The 23468-nt window shown below is 34.3% G+C and overlaps 1 protein-coding gene and 1 long non-coding RNA gene across 9 annotated transcripts in view; one reads left to right on the top strand and one right to left on the bottom strand.

The window, feature by feature from the left end:
* Nucleotides 1-23468, bottom strand: part of PCDH7 (protocadherin 7) — a 286604-nt gene that overhangs the window by 258112 nt on the left and 5024 nt on the right. The window lies entirely within an intron of this gene.
* On the top strand, nt 302-23019 carry LOC148051383 (uncharacterized). Its single transcript, XR_015699975.1, has 3 exons — nt 302-544; nt 3752-3882; nt 22410-23019. It is a non-coding gene; the product is annotated as an uncharacterized LOC148051383 (long non-coding RNA).

Here is a 23468-nt window from a genome sequence, read left to right as displayed (position 1 = left end):
TTACTGCTTTGAAGAGGTGAACTTTTATTATCATTATCATGAACTTATCATTAAGACTTAGTAATTTGAGGAAAAAAAGACAGGGGAAACAGTAGCTCACCTAATTGTAGGAAACAGCCTTACAAATACAAGGTAATTAAATAATTAGATGGCTGTATGGCATCTGGCTGGGATGGAGTTAATTTTCTTCACAGCAGCCCGTATAGTGTTGTGTTTCAGATTTGTGACTAAAATAGCGTTGATAACACACCAATCTTTTGGCTACTGCTGAGCAGAGCTTGTACAGCATCGAGGCTTTCTCCTCACTCTGCCAGCAAGTAGGCTGGGGGTGAGCAAGAAATCGGGAGGAGACACAGCCAGGACAGCTGACAAATTGACCATAGGGATATCCCATACCATATGACGCCATGCTCACCAATAAAAGCTCAGGGAAAGAAGGAGACAGGGGGGATGTTTGGGGTTATGGCATTTGTCTTGCCAAGTAACCGCTACATGTGATGAAGCCCTGCTTTTGAGGAAGTTGCTAAATATCTGTCTGCTGATGGTGAGTAGTGAATTAATTCCTTATTTCTCTTTCCTTGTGTGCACAGCTTTTTCTTCACCTATAAAACTGCCTTTATCTTGATCTCCAAGCCTTCTCACCTTCCTTCTGTTTCTCCCCATCCCATGGGAGAGGGGAGTGAGAGAGCAGCTATGTGGGTGCTTGGCTGTTGGCTGGGTCCAACCCACAACAATGGCCAAAGTAATTCACTACAATTAAAGAAAAGCAATGTTAAAGCCGAAAACCTCATACAAACACCAGGACTACTGAAAATATACTAGTGTGTAATAGTTGCTACAGTCAGTCTTTTTAAATCTTATATAATTCCCAGGACAGTATTATCATGTGATCTTCATTTTTTTTCAGCCAAAAAATACCCTGAGTTTGCTGAGATTTATTTCTTTCAGACTAATTGTTCTTAAACTGCATGAGAATTTCATTCCTGTTAAAAGCTATATTTTAGTGCCTTCAATTCATAACTCTGACAAGTAGAAAACCTCTCAGATTCCAAACAATTTGAAATAAATCAGTACATATTTTCCCATAGGAAAAAAAAAAAAAAAGAATGAAGTGATACATTTGTGCTTATATCACTGCTGTAGTTGCCATGTGACAGCCATCTTCCCAGCCATTTGATGGATGACTTGTAAGTGTACAACAGCCTGTCCTGTATGAAGCAAAAGGGATTTCAGGACATATTCTAATGAACCATGTTAAAGGCTAGTAGCTGAAACACACCTGATACATTTTTTCAAGCACTGCCAGCTGTTTTGATCAATCCCAAGCACTTAAGTGGATAATAAAGATTGATTGAAACCAGAAGTATTTGAACTTGAGCAACATGGGCTTTGGAATGGCATGCCACAGTAGTCTCACTGAACTGTTTTACGTAGCTAGAATAATCCACATTTAGTGTATTGCTTTTGTGAGTTTTATACATGGTGAAGTTGAAATAGCACTTTTATTCTCAGTAACTATTTGTCATATAGTTTTCAATTTACTTTGGGTGCTGAAAACTCTCATACTTGGCCAGATTTTTTTTTTTTCCTAATTTGAATACTATCCCTCCAGCCATCTGGGAATTATCTGAGTGTGAAAGAATGATATTTAGGTGCTTTTTTCTTTGCACTTAAAAAGCAATTCAGTACTTCTTTCCTTAGCAATTTAAGCTTGCATCAGGCTGTGATATTAGTTGTTGTACTGTACTATTTTCACTGGTATTAGCCATTTCAGAGCTTTCATATCTGCATTAGCACATTTTAATGAGAATCCCCAGAATGAAGAGGTTAACAAAACCTTTCCAGAGCTCCTACTGTTAACCCTAGTGCATATTTATTAGCTTACTGCAATGTGAAATTCCAATCTTGCCTCAAGAAGTGAACAAGAACCTGTCAGAACTTTACATTGTCAGAATTTCCTGAGGTTCACTCAATACCACCAACACCTGCTGATAACTAGTTACACTCTATTCAGGCGCAGCTCTTGGCAGTTTGTGGTACCCATGGCCATCATGAGCTAGCATATTTCCCAATAACAGGAATTTAAGTTCCTGCCCAACAGTAGGAACTTCAGTTTTAGTGTTAAGTGAGGGAATATTTCAATTGGCACTTTGCAGGGATATATGGTAGAAGTATCATGGGACATATTCTACTTTCAGTTATATAAATGTAAATTTAGGATAATTTTTCTAGTGTGCTTTTATACCTAAGCTGAAATGAGAATTGGAGTTCACAGTTCCATTGGTAATATTCCTACAAAAAGTAGTTCCAAGTGGTTAGTGGGAAATGCTGTGGGCATTATTCTTCCCATGAGTTTTTGCTTAATAGTCATATATTGGAAAGAAGAAAAGATCCCTGATTCTGTAGAGCACTGTAATCAGAGTAGCAATGGTGATATTTAAATTAGAAAGATTTTACTTACAAAAAACTTTTTAAGCTTTTAGAGAGTCAGAAAAACAACTTAAATCTAGTTAAAAATACACATACCTACTAATTAATATTATGGGTATTACATTGCTTTGCTTTTTTGTTCTTGGTTTGGTTTTTTTTTAAGCTGAGATCTGAAATTAAAAACTATGAGCCTACAAGTAATAGTCTGCGCAGAATCATAAGCCTGATGTCTATGAGTCATTTCTCTAAGTGTGTGCAAAATAATATATTTGTGAATGCAAAGTCACTTAAAAGTCTACTTGATCTTTTAAGTATATCCATATTCAGTCATCACATAAATCTTTATTTTCCATATGGAAATATGTACATACATGAACATCTTGGCAAGTAGCTGTAACACAAAAAATCTTTTTTTTTTTTTTTAAATCCATTACTGGAATATACTAAATGCTTTCCAAGTGGACAGTAAAGCACTGCCTGTAGTAGTAAACTACACAGGGCCATGGCACATGCCCAGTTTCTGACAAGTGAATATACATAGAACTAAATTATCAGCATGACCTTCAGCATCGTTTTGGTTGATGCCAACCAGCACTCGGTCCCCAAGAGTGCTGAGCCACAGTTCCACAGCCACCACAGGCCAGGAACCATTCCCAATAGGTAGTTTGGACCCAGCCATTCTGTTTTGGAGGTTAAGAGTGGTAGCTGGTCTTACAAAGAACAGGTATAATCCTATGAATTAAATTATGCTAATTAAATCAATTTTTGCATAAAAAATGTAAAAAGCACAAAATGAAAAAAAATAATTCTGGAACACAGTTGAAAAAACTATGCAGCAACTGTAGCTGCATTAGCTACTTGCCTAGACCCTGGGCATAAGAGCAGGAAATAGACATTTTTGTATTTTATAAAAGTACATGCATATTTATGTAAAAATGTAACTTGCCTTTTTCTTTAAAATAATATGCTCATGTCACAGTTCATATGCATAGACAGAAAAGGTCAAAGACCCAGCATACAAGGTCAATTTTTTAGAAGAAATGGAAAGAAACTGGAGATATCACTGGCTTAGAGGTTATTTCAAAAGAAAGCAAAAGCCTCTAATTTTCTTCTACCGAGATAGTATCAAAATAAAATTCTACACTGATATTGCACTACAGGATACTACATAGAACGCGTAATGCAGATTATCCTCAAGTAGGTCTCATCAGAAGATAAATGCTGAAACTGCAATGAGTAATATGCTAACTTCTCTGGCATCCTCTGGGAATGTGATAACTTAGAAGGAGACTATGCTGACATTTGTAACTCCTTATCACAGATACTGTATTACCTGTTTTCTTCTACTGGACTTTGCCTGGTGGGATTACTGGAGAAGAATGGGGTACTCCCAAGTATATCACAGTGAATTTCGATCGCTTCTGAAAGCCAGCAGACAGACACTTATATAAGGTACTTAGTCCCCAATCACTTTCACAGTGGGCGAATTAAACGGTTATACAGTTATACGACTTGCCAGAATCTTTCCTCATGTAGGGCAGTAAGAATTTTTATGTCCAAAAATTTTAAATCATCACAGAAACATCAAAGAACATCACTTTTCAGTAGCTGCTAGAAAAGTAATGAATTATTTTAATGCATTGCACTGAGACTGTGCCACCAGCAGCCAATAAAACACAGTAGTGATCAACAAGTGCATGACAGAATTTGTAGCTCTGTACTCTGGCAGGCTATGCTTCTTAAAACAAAACAAAAACCACAAAACAAAACAAGAAGTGCTATAAATGGTAGAAATGGTCACCATGTCTGGTGACCAAGTAACAATAAGCCTCTTGTTTTTTTTTAACAGGGTCTGCCTTATCACACAAATTTACACACATCTTTAAAAGTTTCTTTATAAAATTAAATGGAAATGTAACAGATAACACTATTCATTGTATATCTCTGAATATTCAGCCCTATAAAATACTATTGTATCAATGATGTTAACTACAACTGTAAAACCATTCATACTACAAACTCTTTCTGGTTCCCACTCTCTCTACTCTGAAATATTTCTTATGCCTCTTCTTAATTCACAACCATTTAAGTTCAGAGTTTACACGTCATTTGAGTACTCTTCTTTAAAATAACACATTTTTCATTAATGCCATCTTTGATTAAAAACTTAAGCTTTAAAGGTTAAAAATAGTATCTTAAGTCTATAAAAAGATAAAATAATACACTGCTAGTATATATAGACATGACCTTTTTTTTTTTCTTCTAAGTTATCTACTGCTTGAATTGAAAGGTTATACTAAAATAAATGCAAACTAGCTTATATGCATGTGCAGGTGCTAAGTCTCTAAAGTTCCTTAATATGTTAGCTAATGAAAAAAATCCAGAGTAGTAACTTTTTAAAAAAAATATTTTATTCCTTTTCTCTTTAAAGTAATTAAATTATTATAATAATCAATTATTAATATAATTATTTTACTTATAATTATATTCCATATTATTAATAGATAAATTGTCATGCAAAAAATTAATTCAACATTGCAGAATAATAATTAAGTCTTTAAAGTAAGCAAAATTAATTGAACTATGTCAGAGATGGCAAACAAAAAGCACTTTTTTGATTAGTACTGGACAAAACATTAATTACTGAAAAAACATGCTTTTTAGGTATTGAAAATAACAACTCTATTGATTTAATAGTAAGTCTGAGGATAAACAGTACATAAAAAATATTAACCTTAAGTCCTGTAAACACAATGTTCATCAAGGTATGCAAGACTGTGCCTTTTGTTTCTATATGTTTCACATGTGAACTCTGTTTCTTTGTTTCTAAAAATGGGAGATAGAAATACTAAACCACTGATACACGGGTGGTTTATTTCAAAATATGTTCAGTTCAAGAGAAGAGAAAGGGATAGAAAACACCTTTTTTAAACCATACTGGCAGTAGTCATCGTCTTCTCGTTACAGGTCACCTCCCCAGTCTGAATGACAGAAACAGGTATATTTCAGCAATGCACTGCTCCCCAAATGGTCTTTTGCTAGAACAGAAGTCAAGCCTGCATTAAAGTAATAGCTTGGAGACAGGCACAACTAAATCTTCCATATCTTCTCCAAATCCACTAAACCAGAGACTAATAATATAAGAATGATGACATTTCTAGCTATGTGCGCAGTCTGGCTCTTTGCCTGTTTTATGACTCTACAGATGACAAATCTGCGAGAACAGGAACCAAGATGTGGCCTTACAAATTTTTTGCAGTGATTGACATTAACATCCTGTAATGTTAGAGAAACCAGTCAGGGGAACTACTTGCACAGTTTATAATTTTATTTTTTTTTTTTATCAGCCTGAGATTTATAGACCCCTAGAAATTCATAGACTATGTCTAAAAATTTTGTGAACGCTGACCAATAAGAGAAGGTTTATTCATGTAATATAACCATTTATGTGTCAGAAGTATCTAGAGGCACCTATATTTGATGAAATAAAGGTTAATAAAGTTAAAATTGATTATTCAAAATCCAGGCAACCTATATATTATGTTGTTTGGGCATGGAGAGTAAACCTACAGTCTATAGGTCACGTATAAGCAATCATATTATAATAACCACATCCTGGTGTCCTACACAACTCATGTGTGAAATAAGACAGTTACAGAATCTGCCGTAAAAACTCACGGTACTGAGTTACTGCTCCTTATTGTAGCCACTGAGAGAGTCTGTAAGGACCTCTCTGTCACAGCATCTTACTCTTCACAAAGACATATTCAATGACATCCCGTATAGCTCTCATCTGCAGCTAGGCAGCCATTTATTAAGGACATAAGAATCCGTGTTAGTCAGATGGACCCCTCTGAACCATTTCTGTTAAGATTCGGGATGCACCTCTATCTCCCTGTTCAGACAGCCACTGTATTCTTGTGTGCAAATATTTCCAAGTATTGGGTGTGTTTTTCTCCTAGGGAAACAAAAATGCACACTTGTCATTTTCTCAATTGAATCTCCTTAATTTATCCCATGATTTTTTATACCTCAAAACTGTCAGGTTTTGCTCAGCAAAGAGGGAACAGGATGTGACTTTGAATGTACAGACACAGATTTTGGAAATACATTAGTCTGACATGGAGAACACTATATTTTTTCTGTTTTCAAAATGAAAACTTTGTGTATTAGAGCAACTGTATTTCTGCTTTCACTTTGTTTAGTATTTCTACAAATAAATTACGTATTTTAAGGGTAAAGAAAGATCAATAACAGAAGCAGTTTTTATAAAGTCACAATATAAGGAACACTGCAGAAATTATAACAAAATGCTATACTGTGTTATCACAAAGCCAGGATAGTATGTTTTTATCAAACACACAGTTCTCACAAATTACTTTGCAAATAAACAAGGTTAATCTTACAAACAGGAATTTGATTTCTTTGAACTTCTTTAAATTACCTTTACAATTTCACTTTTTTTGTTATTATTAACTTTTTGAGTATGAGTATTGCTAATATTTCCATCCCATTCTTGTTTCCCTTTTTCTTCCTGAAGAGGTTCAGCTTAGAGAAAAATTTACCAAACCTCTTCCATAATCTTTAGCACTGACTTTATGATTAAAGAAGAAACACCGCATCATCAAAATCAGATGTTCCTACAATCACAACAGAAAAAAGAAAAACCCAACAACTGTCTTTGGCACATTTATATACAACTTCTGTGTGTGTATTATGACATAAAAATAATCTACCTGATATTTTCACTGGACTATAAGAATTCAAGCCATATTTGTTAGATAAATGCCAAATAGAGGACAAAACATAAAACAGCTTAAAAACTTGTGGCTGCTGCATGTTATCTTAGTTATTAGGAAGTCTATAAATACTTTCTAGTATCTCAGTTTGCATATTGCTCATTTTCTAGGCTTGAATACAGAAACAACAAAATCCATCAATGTTATTTATGATATGTAATAAATACTACAAGTCTTTTTTTTTTTTTTTAAATTAACTCTGATGTTTACTCACCATAAAGATTGCCTAGGGCAAGAGGACAAAGCAAAACATGAAAATTCTCTGCAAATTTCAGGTGAAAGCAAAACATGCATAAATCCTGATTATGATCTCACAGCCTCTTGTATCAGGACAAGATCACATCACTGCTATGGCTTCCATCATTGTAACTTTTTACTTAAAATAACTATGGTAAAGAGCTAGTTACCATTTTTAGAAACAATGACATAACCTGGTATCTGGAGACAATATCTATAAAGTACCTGCATTTTGCTTACTTTCCCAACTCCCCCAATCATTTCCCACATTTCCAGAAAGCATATGCAGCCAACAGGTGAGAGGGCAGAAGGATGCATAGCTGCACTCCTTCAGCAGGACTATTCCCTGTGTTCCCACCACCTGCTGCCACTACCAAATATGCTTGTCGACTTGTCCATGCTCCAACAGTCACAACATACAGAAATACCTTAAAATATTTTTTTTATTATAGGTCTGCACAGTCATTTGCACAGATGAAATATAACACACACTCAGTAAAATCATAACTGATGTCTGCTTCTGAACAATCCCAATACAGCTGGAATCTCATCCCAATTCATTGACTTAGAAGCCACCTAAGCTACTCTTCTTCTGTGATCAATGGAGAGAGAGGTCCAGGAGACAGTACATACCTAAAGTAGATAGAATAACTTGACTTCGGAAGATATCTACACCTGTTCTTTTGAAGTGGCCCTAGATAAGTAACTTGTGCTAGATGACAAGCAAGCTGAGGTGAGACAAATTGGCCTAAGGCCCAAACTACACCTTTAAGTAACAAACTTTAAAAAATAAGATTCTTCATTAAAATTGGCATTTGTACCTCATTCTTACCTTGAGAACTTAACTTAATGTACATACAGGGATCTAACAATAGTTCTGTTGATTAAAATACATTCATACAAATGAGTTAAGCATAGTTCTTCCCCAGTTAATTAAATCTTTGCAGGGAACACAGAGTTAGACTCATACAGAGAATTTTTTAAAACCTTTTCTCTGTACAGTCAATGTGCATGAAGTTAAGCTTATTTTAATAGTGCTAAACAAGACCACTATGCTCTAATATTAGGCTGAAACATCTACTATATTTCAATAATGAAATATAGATTGAGATGTAGAGAATGTAGAGATATATTATCCTACTATCAACATAAATCAGTAAACAGGAATTTAATTCTGATGTAAACAGGAGGAAAACATGTAATAAATTTAATAACAGACACCATGTTCACAAGAGAACCAAATTTAAACTCTGTTAAGATGTTGAAATCCATTACATTTCATACAATATTGTATTGTAAGCCATCTCAATAAATATTGTAAGATTCATCGTTTCATCAGAGTAATTTCAAACCATCCTACAAAAAGTACCCTAACATTTCTAAAAGCTGAATATAGTAACCTTACAATTTGTGCTTGCTTGCACTTCCCTCAGGATGTATGACAGCACAATCAGATCAGGGAACCTGACTCTCACAGCATTTGGACTCTGACTTGCAGTCTAGAATCCAGTGCGGACAAAATTCTTCACTCAGCAAGAACAGTGGTTCCATTACTGACCTCTGTCTGAACTCGTAACATCCTCGTGAAGCAAAAAAATGCTATTATCCACTTCTTATAGACAAGAAACCAAAAGCGTAATATTGAGGGCATGTCTAGAATAAGACAGATCTGAACCTATGTTAAAGGACACTCATGAGAACACCCTGTTAACAATGGATTTATTTGCAGGTCATCATGAAACATCTACTGTTTAGAACTAGTCCAAGACTTTGAACAAGTTTAAGCCCAAGACACAGAAAGAGAATAATAATATTGCATCATACAGTACCATATCATGCAGTAATGTAATGAACTAAATTGTATTACTGGATACTATGCACTGTGGATAGTAGTTTGCAATGATTTTTAATACCTTTGCTCCGTACTTTAGATGCTAATCATTTATTCTGCTTAAACTCTAACAATAGGTCATCAGTGTGTTTCTATTCCTTTGTCTGTACCTTTCTTTTCTTTCTGTGCCTGCAAAATGCCAACATATAATTTACTAATGAACTGCCAAGAAGATAGGTAAATGTTTACCCAGGATTTTCCAGTCTGAATATCTTTCTTTTAAATTCTCTTAGCCCCCTTTAAGGCTGTGTGATAAACCCTTAAATTCTCCTCACCCCCTCTAAGGCTGTGCTATAAACCATGAATCTATTCATAGCTTGGATCATTAATGAGTAAGTGTATTCCTTCCTTTAAAAAGAGCTAGCAAAGGCGTAACATTGCCTCATTTTCCCCCTTCACTGTCAATTACACACAAAGTCACAGAATAAGCTTCTCACAACTCAGGCTTTCTAGCTCTTGAATTATGGAAAAGTAGAGAAGATGGGCACTATTTCATTTGTGCTCGAAATACTTAAGCCTCTTTTAGAAAGAAAAGGTTTCGGGAAAAACAGAGGATTAGTCATAAAACTGACATTTCCTCTGTTTACTCTTTACAGCATAGGTCAGCCATAGGTATTTGCCAGACTGATTCTGAATTTAATGTGGGATGTTGATTCATGGAAACAGAAACCAGCCTGATTTAGGGAAATTTTTTGTTGTTGTTTGTTTTGGTTTTGTCATTATTGTAACAGTGAAAAGAACCCTCTTTTGGAAAACTGTCCAAAATGTCATACAGACATGTACTGCTATTCTATGGGACAGGGAAATTCTGTAAATTAAGATCTTTCCTGTCTTCACTGTCTTACCTTTCACCATATATGCTCAGACCTTCAAGTATTTAAGGGTTTATGGCAGTAGTTAATTATTAAAAAAAAAAAAAAACACCAACAAGAAGAAACTAATAGTAACATACTTCTGGATCTCCAACATTTTCTGCAATCCAGCAGAAAGAACAAAATTTAAATAATGTTCAGTCTCCACATTTTCTTAAGGTTTGACCCCTTAGTATGTAGTAGTATCTGACTCCTACTATATTAGAAAAATAAACTGGTTTGGTGGGAAGAACAGAGACTGAAATGAAAATCTAGAAATCTTCACACTGCCACTGGGAAGGTGAGACTAAAAACTCAGAGCACAATAACTGGGATTAGAATAGAGATACTATAGGACAACAAGCTACAATATATGTGAGCAAAATTCCCGTTTATGTCAGTATATATATTCTACTGCCTCCTAAAGAAAAATTCTTCCTCCAAAAAGCCAGACAATTTAACAGATTGACTTTATTTGGCTCTCAAAACAGCTCTTCATAAAGTCAACATATCAGTGATTCTTTTAAGGTTCAGTAGATTAATTTATTTTATGAGAATCTTCATGTTTAAATAAAAGAAAAACTAGGGAGAAAAAATGTTGGAAGCAATTGTTTCCATCACAAATTCTCTTTGTTTTATTCCTTTATTTCTTCGTATTAGTTTGCTAGCCTATGTTTCATGTAAGAGTCCCTTCAAAATCATTTCAAATAAAAGTGTAGAAAAAAGTAGGCCGTCCTAAAAGCACAGAAAGATGCAGCTTTCCTATCTATATCCCCCAGTATCTTAAAAGTGCATTGCTTTTGATGAAGAAAAAGGTAAAGAGCATCAGTTTTACTTGACAAAGTTATCCCAAAATATTTTTTCAATTATTTAATAAAAGACTTTGCCAGAAACTAGAGTGCTAGAATGATTAAAAAATAGGTCTTCTCTCCGAGTTCCAAAGAAAATTCTAGGGGGTAAAGAAACAAAGAAAGAAAAAAGAAAAAGACAGAACCATTCCCCTTTTCTATGTGAAAAGTCTTGCTTAAATGCTAGGCCTTTCCTTTGGGAGACAAAACAAATACCTGCAGTTTTCCACTACAGAAAAAAAGTGGTAGGCAGAAAGATGTACTTACTACAAGCTGGATTTCCTTTCCTCATGAGACTGTCCTTTTTCCTCCTCCAGACTATAAGCTTACAATGCCTTAAACATGGGATACACATTATGACGTATCAGAAACTTATTGCAGTCAATAGTCAGATTGCATAACTATTGAGCTAGACATTCACTGACAGCACATGCCTCTTGGATCTGCAATTCTTTCTTATGAACCTTGTGATGAACTAGAAACTGTTGATTGCAACCTATAACACCTGCCTTGTAAATAAACACACTGTCCTCTCTATATGTTTTTTAAAAAGTTTGAGGTGAATCTGTATTATGTCAAAAACAGGAAAGACAGCAAAACATTTTCTTCAGAGATTCCAGCACTCTGAGACATGCCCTTGGTCCAGATTAGCATGGCTTTGATGATATTCTGAAAACGTGAAAAAAATTACCAGCTCAATCAGGATTTTAGAAAGGCTGGAGATGGCTTCCCTGGAATGATAAAGATAAAAAAAATCTTACCTAGTATTAACATTTCTAGACATATTCTTATTCAATTGCTTCCCTTATTCAGGACTTTTTCTACTGTATATCATAGAAAGAAATCCTTTTCTCTGTTATGGCTATGAAATTTGAACATAAATACTATAGATTCAGCATTCAGATTCTTTGTATTCTGCTGTCTTACAGTACACCGCTCCAAAATGATGCCTAATTATTACTGAAATCCCTGTTTCTAACCATAAACCAAAAATGCGGTTTCTGATTTAAAACACTCCTACCACACTGTGAATACTGCAATCTCAAAATGGAAGACATGACCTATTACATTTTGATTTACATAGAAGTAGTTGGAGAGTATACTTTTAGGTAAAACTTGTAATTTAGACTTTAAATGCTAAGGTGCTTTAAAAAAAAAAAAAAAAAAAAAAAGAATCTTCAAAGACTGAAGAGTCCTTTTAACTTTTTAAATCCCAAATGTGCTATAGTATTTATTGGCCTTTTGTAAAGGATCCTTCTGTGTGTGAATACATGTTGTATACACAACAGCAATCTGCACATAAACTCCTAGTGTCCCTCAATGTACATGTTAAGGAATTCAGTAACATTGATAAGGCCTCTACATTCCATTATGCACAATGAAACCTTCTCAAACACATTCATGTTAGTATTAAACTAGTATTCAAGATTATTAGCAGTAATAAAAAAATGTTAAATTTTCAGTAAAGGCAAGATGCATTTTGTGACTTCAGGTTTAGGGGCATTTTCTGACCATCTCTTACACTGAATTTATCAAGCTCATAATGATAAATGCATGTTGTCATAATCTTTCACTGTCACAGTGTACTGCTGCCCCAACAGCATCCACTCTTGTAAAACAGAACTGCAATCAAAAAGTTCAAAATTAATAGCTGTGAAATCTCAAGCACTCATAAGCATGTGTTTTTATCACTTCCATGCTGTGCAGATCGGGTACTCTTGTTATTTATTATTTGTGACAGTGAACAATTCCCACTTGCTTTAGTGAAAAAGTGAAGAGCTGTTTGCCTAACTAGCAAGGTGAAAAAACAGATTTCAAACTGTTGGAATAATTTCACAAGAACAATGTACACAGACCAGAAGACAGCTTGCTTTCAGCGGACTATAATGTGCTGACTACACTATGTGTTATTCTACCCTCTATATATCACTTTTTAAAAAGCATCTCTTGCAGTATGTTCTGCATTTGTGAAGAGCCTGGAGTGACGGAGTCTTGGTGCAATACAAGGGCTCCTACATACTCCAGTAGTCACCTTCATCATCTTCATACTGGAAAAATGTGAATGTTTATAATGTCTTAATGCAGTAATCTGCATATGTGGTAAGTGGTTTGTATGTGGGTCTGCAGCTGACCCAGCAAGTACTCTGGGACCCCGACTCACAACAGCGAGCCCACACACCACCAAGCCACAGTGAAGCACAAGTTCCTCTCCCCTCTGATCCAAGCAGTAGAATATGTGATTGTACAGGTAAATACTTCTTCAAATATCAATAGTACTTTATCTCCTATAGAAGTGACCGTTTTAAGAGGAGAAGCTAAAGAAAAAAGCATGGGTATTATGTTTTCCTTGAGCTTTTTCTTTTCAGAAATGAAACACAGAGATAGTATCTCCAAACAGTATAGATTTCAAATTAAAAAGGAAAGGTTAAAGATAGTAACTGTAACGGTATTACAAAATGTCTCCATCTGATTTAATATTAACGTACAGAAAAATCTATCATAGATCAGGACAGAGAGTAAGATTTGCCTGTGGGCAGTACTATTATCAGCACACAATTAGTTGCAGATTGGAGACTCTAGCCTTAGATCTGTTCTCATGCCAGTAATCTGTTTCCTAGCTGATTGAAAACCGACAGCTCTTGATGAAATGCTATTTATTTAACTACAGACAATTTGATTAAATGTACGGGTAATAATAACAAAACTAGTAATGCCCAGTGCAACGTGAAATGGTGTAGGTCATATTTTAATTGAGACATTTCAGTGAAGAATATGAAATTATTAAATGAAACAGGATATGTTACATGAGAAGCTTTTATGGCAAAGTCATTTTCATTCGATTAAAAAAAAAAGCCCCACATTGTGAATGCTAAAAAGAAATCTTTTCTACTGTCAATTACTATAAAACCATCACAAAGTATGAATTCGTAGTCCTTAATGCTAAGTCTTTCAAATCCTTAGACTTATTAATTTATTTTTTTTCTTTTATAACAGATGGATTTTCTTTTACCCTTAGTAATTTGCATCAATAGTAGATCATGAAGTCTTATAAATACATAAAGCCTTTTAGAAACATTTGATAGAGTGATGTTTTAGCCAGTCCTTTCATATTTCTGTAACATTAATTCTCCAGGAAGGTTACTGTATAATTTGAAGAGTTCAGTCACTTTATATATTTAATTAAGAACTAGTAAAGAAAAAAACACATAAATTTAGCATTCAAGGTTCCTAGAAAGGTGCACTAATATTCAGTATTAGAAAGTCTAAGATGAATTTTCAATTCGTTCAGCCGTGTCTGAATGGCCAATTGAATATAATATCCTCCAGTCTCCTTGAATGTCACATAAGTGATAAAATATTTTGCAATATAACTAAGAGAAAATCTTCTTAATTTATTCAGCACAGAGGAATTTCACACTGTTGCTTATCTTTTCCTCTGCACTAAAGAACAACCAAAAAGATACAGAATACTAGCAACATTTCACAAATAAATATTTAAAGAACCAGTGTTGCACAAAAAAGATAGGACAAATTACATAAGCATCCAGTGATCTCTGCAAAACACAGAACAGCAAAGGCAGTGCCATTTTGCAAACAGTTACACAAGTTTCCTTCACTTCTAAACTAAATCTCTCTTGTGTATTTCTTTAAATTCATGTAAAAAAGCACATAAAAATATAACAAGCAGCAATTTTTTTAGTAACATACAATTCCACATATGGACTTGGAGAATTTAAACAGGATGACTGACTGTGTTGCACCAACCTATACTGGTTTGATATCTGCTCAAGGGAGCTGCCAGAGTCAAGTCTGAACCTACTGAATGAACCCACCTGTTACATAAACCTACAACCTGGTGAAACACCTACTGCAGCTCCGTGGTAGCTGCTTCTCATTCCTATAAAGTACTACTCCTATCTGCACTGTTGTTAGATATTTCAGATATGTTATTCTATTCTATTTTATATGTATATAGTAATAAATTGGGTAAAATACATGACCCAGACTACGTGTTGTAATTTCTAGGAAAAACGCTCATAGTTGAAAGCCACCACGAAAATGGGTACTGCTCTGTTTCACACCCATTGCTGTCACTTTTACTCATATGAATTAACACCTGTGCCAGAAATAGCTGAATTTTATTCATATTCAGAAAAATTCCATTAAAATAAAGTGATAGATTCAGGCCCTTAAGATGCAGGAAGCAGAATAAAACTATCAGTATATAGTCAGGGGAGCCTTCTGAGTGAATTTTCTAAATCTACATGACAGATCTTACCTAAGATCTGGGCTGAGGTTCAGTGGCTGAGCATGAGTGACCTGTATTAAGCAACAATTTCTAGTTTCAAGTGCAATTATTCCTTCTGCAAAAGAACTCAAGGCATTACTTGAAAATGAAACAAATACTTCTCCCTCAAAGAAATCAATTACTGTCCTGTAAACTTGTGCTGCAACTGGAACATAATTACTTGATCATTGAAAATAGCATTTTTCTGATTCAACAGAATGATGGATATCCTCTCTCACTATCACGCAAGGCACACGTTATGTCATTATAACCAATTTATAACACATGAATGGAGATAAGGAAACTGATTCACCATTTCATTACTCAAATTTTATGACAATGTAACTTCACTTAGAACAAGAGTGACATGATGCAGAATAAGACCAAATGTATGTTGAAACCAGCAGACATAAAAGTTGTGAACAGAAAGATGGTAAAACAGAGACTTAAAATATCACTGTGAAAATGTTGGGGCCAGGTGAAGCAACTAATAGTTTAATTATTACCTGATTATTAATACCTGAACAAAGGTAGCTTGCCATATACTCTTGCTGTACCATTAGTTTGAGTAAGAATGTGTTTAATAATAAAATCATACTTTTTGAAATGTCCTTAAAGCCACATCATTCCCAGAGCCTGTTACAAAGATAATTTTACATTTGGATGTAACACATGATGAAAACCTACTCTGATATTTTGCAAATTATACATATATACATGCTGATAAGTTAAATGCAGGAGATTTGATGCATAACTTCCAAACTGATAAACTGGTCTTCTGTATCTATATTTTATTTTAATACAAAGCAGTCTATGAATATTATATCACCCTATTTAACTTACAGCAATTGATATTAGTTAAGCTTGATTGACTTGTGGAACTATCTGTAGTTTCACCTAACATGAGATAAACATCAGCCTGAGAGGTCTGAAGACGAATGGAAATGCAGTTAAGCTAACTGCTGTCAGTATTGTTTCTGTGAAAACAGAAAGAGTTTGTGTCAATTAAAAAATAACTTGTTAACCTAACATCAGTATATATGTGAACTTATATCTGCACATGCATGTTCTATTAATAGGCATGTGTATAGCACAGACATTTGAAAATTCTGCTTAAGTTCTTACTGAAAAAATAATTTTCAACCTTGCCAAAATGCACTACATTCACAGAGTGCTTAATTTTATATTAATTATTGTTTCTTTAGGTAAACCAAAGGATTTAGTGATTGCTTTTTTGTTTGGCCTTGAGCTGCAGCTACAGAAGAGTGTCCCAGAAGACACCTAGTTCTTGCGTCATACACCCTGTCTGTGCTGCTCTGTGCAGATATCTCAGAAACTTTAGGGTATCTAAAGTGACACTAGGATGCACATGTTTAGATAGCTGAATCACACCCAGAACACCATGACAGTCTCCATAATTTCCTTTATTTCTTTTTTCAGCATAACACTGAACTCAGAAACACAATTCTATATCAAGTTGTATCCCTGTAAAAGTATTGTCCTGATAAAGGATGTCTCTGAGAATGTGTTAAAGCAATTCTGCCTCACATGGATTTGGTATCCAAAGGAAGTAGGGACTACTTCTTATATTTTATACCTATACATGGGTAGATAGAATAAATTACGGCCGCCCCTCCTGCTTCTCTCTGAGAAGTGCTACCACCGAGAAAACATTTGGCACATACCACAAAAGACACTCATTTCCTGGCCACAAACCCAGTCAAGAAACTAGTTTTCAGGGAGTTTATGGAGGATTCTCCATGATCATCATGTGACTGTGTAATGCAGGAATTTTTATCCTGTCAGGTGACAAATATTTTGTTGCTTATAATGTGATACCATAAAGGAATTGGTTCAGACAAGGCTGCAAAATAAAATTCTCTCTGAATTTTTAGCAGATGAAATCAGTATTTCTGTATTCTAGTTCTACCACATATTCTCTAAGTGATTTTCAGCACGTCATCTAGTACCTACCTTCTGTACCTAGTCTTAAAAAATTGACTTTACATTATCTATAATTTGATTTTATATTATCTGTAGATAATAAAAGACCCTATATCAGATACTTTGATAAATATTAATTTTATTGCTTCCTAATACTACAAGAATACTACTTGCAACAACATATTTCTTTCATTCAAGGATTACAAACTCAGCCATTCGGTTGTTTGATTCAGAACATAAAGTCTGTAACAAAATCTCATCTGACAGAACAATGTTTGCCTTTAAAAATATACTCACTCTTGTCAGTAGTTAATAAGGTAAATTAAGTTTTGAAAGACAAACATAATTCTTTTCTTCAGCTTCTAATAATTGTGTCATTTGTGATCCACTCTGGGTAAAATTAAACTATACTTTTGGGGTTATGCTGCAGCATTTTACAAGCTAATGATTGCAAAACGGCTGTGTTACCTAAACGAGAGGATTGTTTGATTGATATAAACAATAAAAAAAGAAAGCACATCACTTTTACATACCTTTCAGTTTTAAATGTGGCCAGAATATTATTTCTGTTCAAACTTCCAAAAACCAGAACTTTTACTCTTAAGTTTTCCTATCTTCTCCTTCCATAAAAAATAATAATAAAGCAGTTCCTCCACACCGCTCATACATGTTATATATGAAACTTATTCCCTAATTTTTGAATACTGTCAAAAGTTGCTCTTAATTGTAATTTTATAACTCTTGTCAGTGAAAATGGGTACCTAAGTGTGAGCAAATGACTCATGTTAAACACAGTTCCACACAACTGAACAACTCCAATGTGTGTCACTGACATCATTCAGGAACTGGACTAACTGGTACTTTGGTATAATCACATTTTGAGATTTTGACATCTGTTCATGACCTGATCTCAGTTAAATATTTATAGAGGAAATTGCACTAAAATAAGAAATGAAGAAATTTTAAATCCTCCTTTGTCTTCTTCTGTTGTTGTAAATCACATTTTAGATGCCCCAACTAACCTTAGTTACTCCAGCATTAGTGTGATATTTTGTCATCCACAACAGCAAAATAAAAGTGACCTTGGGAAGTCTCTGTTGCCTGAAGTATATGGAAGACAGTAAGTCAGCCCTAGCTTTTTCATAACACATGTATGTTCTGTCCCCTCTCCTTAGACATTTCTTTAATAGAATTCAAAACCCAAAGGGACCCTATAATTTTATCTCGTCTGCATTTTACTCAGACCTTAGATTCACAAATTATTTTTACTTACATTTAATTAAGGTTTAAAAATTTCAAACCGTGCAACTTAGTACAAATAAGAAAAAACATGAAGGGATACAGGATATAGGTGAGTTTCATTTTTACTCTTTACCTAGCGACATGCATTTTGTAGGATAGGAAGCTAGCAAGGCTTGATAGGACTGAGTATTGTGTGATCAACTGAAAGAAAATAATTTAAAATATTTTTAATAACAGTATTTTAAAAGTTCTCCTTATAGTGCTACTGGGCCATGCAGCGTACAGTGCTAGAATAACTTGAATTGCACGGTCCACATTACCGAAACACTTTTCATTAAACTGCACAGTCAATAAACTTGACATATGCCCATACGAATGTCGGAGTTTTCTTTTACAATCTTGATTCAAAAATTGAAATAATGTAAATTTATATACAAAAATAATAATAATTTAAAACTTTCTTTTGATTCTGGATAGTAACTGTTGGTCTATTTTTTTGTTGTTTTAATTATTGATTAAAATGAATATATAGTATATGCTAGCAAAGTCCAAAATCTGATAACAGACAGACAACAAATCTGCTCTTCTAGGAAAGAAAAATCAGGGGAGAAAAATACAGAAATAGCATTGCCTGGGCATACAGTAAGATAAAAACACCTAAAAATGTAATAAATAAAAAAAATAGAGAAATGTAGAACATTAATTACACGGAACATGTTATATGCAGCCTAAGACTGAAAGAAGGAAATTGTTTTGTAACTTTAACAGTTTCTTAGTATCTATTGGAAGCAGACTTGCTTAGAAAACTAGCCTGCTAAATACTGTACTGAATTGCTCATATGTCTGTATCAATATTTCCTGTATATACAGGCAAAGAAAATGAAAATTATGTGTCCTGTTAAGATTAGTAATTAAATACTAAAATGTTCAGCAAATATAGTGAAGAGTTCACACTGCTTGTGAAGGATTTAGTTAATTGACTCATAAGCACAATGCTAACTACTTCTGAAGTTTGTTGATTTTCTTTTATATTTTAATGCAAAACCAATTTGTTAAGATTTATGTCTTAAAGTAGCCCAGCAAATCACTAACTACATAAACCTTCTAAAACTTTTGAAGGAAAATCCTTAAAGGAAAATGTGCCTGAAGCTGCAGGACAGGTATTTCTCTGAAACACAGCTGACAGTTGGTCAAACTAGCAAATATCCCAATACTAGAAAACAAGGCAACTAAACATTTTTTAAAAAGAGAGAGAGAAAGAAGAAGAAACATGCTCAGAAATACACTGCTACAGTACAAAGACTGACACAGCAATAGTCAAACTGCTAACCACGGTTATAACCCAGGTTCGTATCGGTATGTACAATGCCAGAGAGCTGTCTGAGTTGATAAATCAGATTCTATCCTTTTAAAGATGTTTCTTGCTACCCCTTGCCTATAATAGTACAGTTCTTTACTTATTCAGAGCATGAATCCTCCTTTACTCAGATCCTGTCCCTTTTGGCTCTGTACATCTCCTGGGAGTGCAGAATGATTCAGTCGTAACTTAGTCTTTTGCGCACTGTACAAGATTATTTTACTGAAGAGGGAAAAAAATAAAGGCTGTCCTTATCAGTGGAACACTGTGTGTTAAAGATAATAAAAGCATCAACAATCCATCTATTTCATGTTTAATTAGCCCCTCTTTCATCATAATTTGTTACTGAAGGTCAAATGTGGGGCACTTTTGAAAACTAATTGTGAAGTATTTAATATAAAGCAAACTGGGAACAGAAAATTGAAATATACTTCTGTACACTTTGCACCAAACAGTATTAAAGTTAAATGCATGAAAGAAGTTGCCAATGTAAATGTTTATACTTAATGACAATGTTCCCATTTTTTTCTCTACATTGCACTTAGTGCTACCATAACATTGTTATTTTTATGCTTATTATACTGTAGAACATTTGCTTAGCTGAAAGTTGTAAAAAACTTTATTCTTGAGAGTTGCTTTGTGATTATAAAAAGCAGCCTTTGAGATAAGTCTCTGTGTGTATGTGGGTGTCCGTAAATAAGCAAGAAGAAAGATGATGCTTTCCCTCATGGTTAACCTGATTGCCCCCTTAATGGATGAATTTTGGATCCTATTAAGGCTGCTGGTTATACGTGCATATTTATGAGGAAATTGACCCATTTAGTTCATAGATACAGTTCACATACATGATAACCAACTAGTCAAAATGCTTCTACATTGTAACAGACTGATTAATGTTTGAAATGGTATGAAACAAATGAACCAGCTACTGTACAAAAAATTTTTTCAAAAATTAATTTCTACATATTTCACTTTCATGGAAATAAGACTTTAAAGGAAATGCATCTAATTTTGACTAGGGTGTTCAGCACACTCTGGTATGATAAACATTTTTCTTCACTAAACAGTACATTTCCAATGAGAAAAGGCATAGGGATAATTCATAAAGGATTACAGAGTTGGCCAGGAAGCCAATACCTCAAGCAAAGAAATAATGCTGCTCCAAAATTCCTGTACTGGTTCTGCTAATTCTACCGATGGTGACAAATATCTCTTAAAAAAACCCAAGGAAACAAACAAACAAACCAAAACAAAAACAAAACCAACACCACCGCAACTGCAGTGTTTTAAGTAATCAGTAATCATTGTTTGTTGAGCAGAGCAAGTAAAAAAGAAACCAAGAGAATATGATGGCCAAAAAATGTAAACCTGTAAACAGGGTTTAAAAGGCCTGTTCTTCAAACAATGGTTGTTAACATGCTAATCTCATATTTGTGATTAAAAGTTTCAGTGAAATAAACCTGCTAATATGCCACTATTTTGAACTGTGAAACAAGGTAGAGAAAACAGCATTTATTATAAAGATATATCTGTAACTAACATGAGAAAATAAACAATTATTTACAATTAAAATCTGTTATTAGAATTATGATTAAGGATGCAACCCTCCAAGCTGCTAAGTGATTCCTCTTAAGCACTGAGCTTTCCCTATCTTTGCTGGAAGTTAGTAGTATCTGGACTCTTCACAGGCAATGTGCAGCACCTGGAGGGTTCCAATTTTAAATCTGTGATCCAGAAAAACACTTAAGCTCATCCCCATTCAGCAAAACACTTCTGTACAGCTTTAACTTTTGGCAAGTGATTAAGACCTACGGAATACTAAGTGATTTAAGCATTTGTTTGCCATTAAGTAGATATGTTAGTGATTTCCTGAATAGGAGAGAATTGATAAACAGGAGGCCAAAAGAATATTTCAGAGTAATACCATGCTAAATAAGACAAGAATAGGAGTCAAACTTGTGAAAGATCTTCTAAAAAAAGCGACAGAGAAATGTCAGAAGTCTACTGAATACAGAATTTAGTTTTAAACTTTATATAAAACACCTGACATAAGAAGGAGGAGAGTTACAAATTGTTTGTAGTTTTCTCCACTGAAGTTCTCCTAACAGTACTGTATCAAACAACATGTATTTGGAAAGTCATATAAGAAATTCAATGCATTACCTTAAAAAGGAAGTATCAAATCATCAGAATGAAAACAACTTGTATTCACTGGGGTACACCAGTCGGTCATGTAAGTAGAGACTTTATTTCCTGACTGCTATATTATAGATATATGTAAGTATCAATTACCAATTCTAATTACACTAATGGGAAATTAGTATTGCTCTCATCTCCAGTAACTTAGAGCAGGTACTTTCTGCTGTGTCCATTTATTTGTTCTAAAACTTTATACACCTTCTAATGTCTCCTTAGAACAAAGGGAACTGCCAATCAGCAAATAAGGGCAGCCTTAAAGATTTCAACGAGTCTCCCTACCATAGTCATGTCAATATGCCACTGGTTCTATTTCACTTTTACAGATGAACTACGAAACAATCTGATATACACCACATCTGCAACTGCTTCACCTTTCTCTCTAACAACGTGATGAACAAGAGCTCCACGTGGTTTGGGTGTTAAAAATCCTCATGTGTTTTGCCTGATAAACTGAGAAATGCTCCACTGTCAGTGTTTGAGATGTGAAGAGTCTACATATTGTTTATGCAAATGTCTTAATGTCCCCACTATTATGCAAAAGCATGAACAAAACTATGTAAATGCCACTCAGCAACAAGCTGGCAAGTACCCATAGGAAGGCGGTAACAGAAGTTTTGTGCCTGAGTCTCTCCTATAAAGTCTGTTGTTTAGCAGAACTTTTACTGTTTTCTTGGACACTCTAACTTAGGTGCATGCTTTACAAGTATGCAAATACTGTCTACATATTTAAAAATAAAAAGAAAAGGCATTAGAATATTGGCTATAAACTACTCGGGTAAACTAACCTTCATAGTAAACTAAATATTTAGCACAGGAAAACTATCGACACTGAGGAATTGGTTTTGTACTAGATAAATAATGGAGCAATTCAGCATGTATTTCTTTCGGTTTGATTGATGCAAGTAAAAGTGTAATAAAGCCATTTTCTTCTGCTAAAAAGTCTTCTAATGTATATCAAAATACATCCTTGAAAAATGTTAATTCAAAACATATTTCTGTAATATAATCTTAAATAAGTTTTTTATCAAGCAAAATAGTCATTTGTGTGGTGTAATCCTTTACCATCCCTACACTTAGCGTGCAAGTCATTCTTTTACACTGAAAATAAATTACACTTTGTCAGTTTATAATTCATATGTTTAGATGAATTGCAGCAGCAAGAGAGAAGTAGTATCTGATTAGCATAGGTACCACTGCTAGTTTGTTGTTCCAGTGTTCACGAGAACGGCATAATCTACTATGTGCTTAATAAGCCTTAGTAGATGGAAGCTTAGGAACTTTCTTAGTACTTTGTATTTCATACAGACTATTTTCAAACTGAAATTGTAATGTTCTCTGCAGGAAAGAGCTAATGAAATGTATCACCCAGAAACTACTGTCAA

Source organism: Nipponia nippon, unplaced genomic scaffold (genome assembly GCF_047370975.1).
Source record: "Nipponia nippon isolate SJK-2023a ecotype South Korea unplaced genomic scaffold, ASM4737097v1 scaffold_6, whole genome shotgun sequence".
NCBI classification, from domain to species: domain Eukaryota; kingdom Metazoa; phylum Chordata; class Aves; order Pelecaniformes; family Threskiornithidae; genus Nipponia; species Nipponia nippon.
The sequence above is the reverse complement of the archived record's forward strand: the minus strand, read 5'-3'. Positions and strand labels throughout refer to the sequence as shown.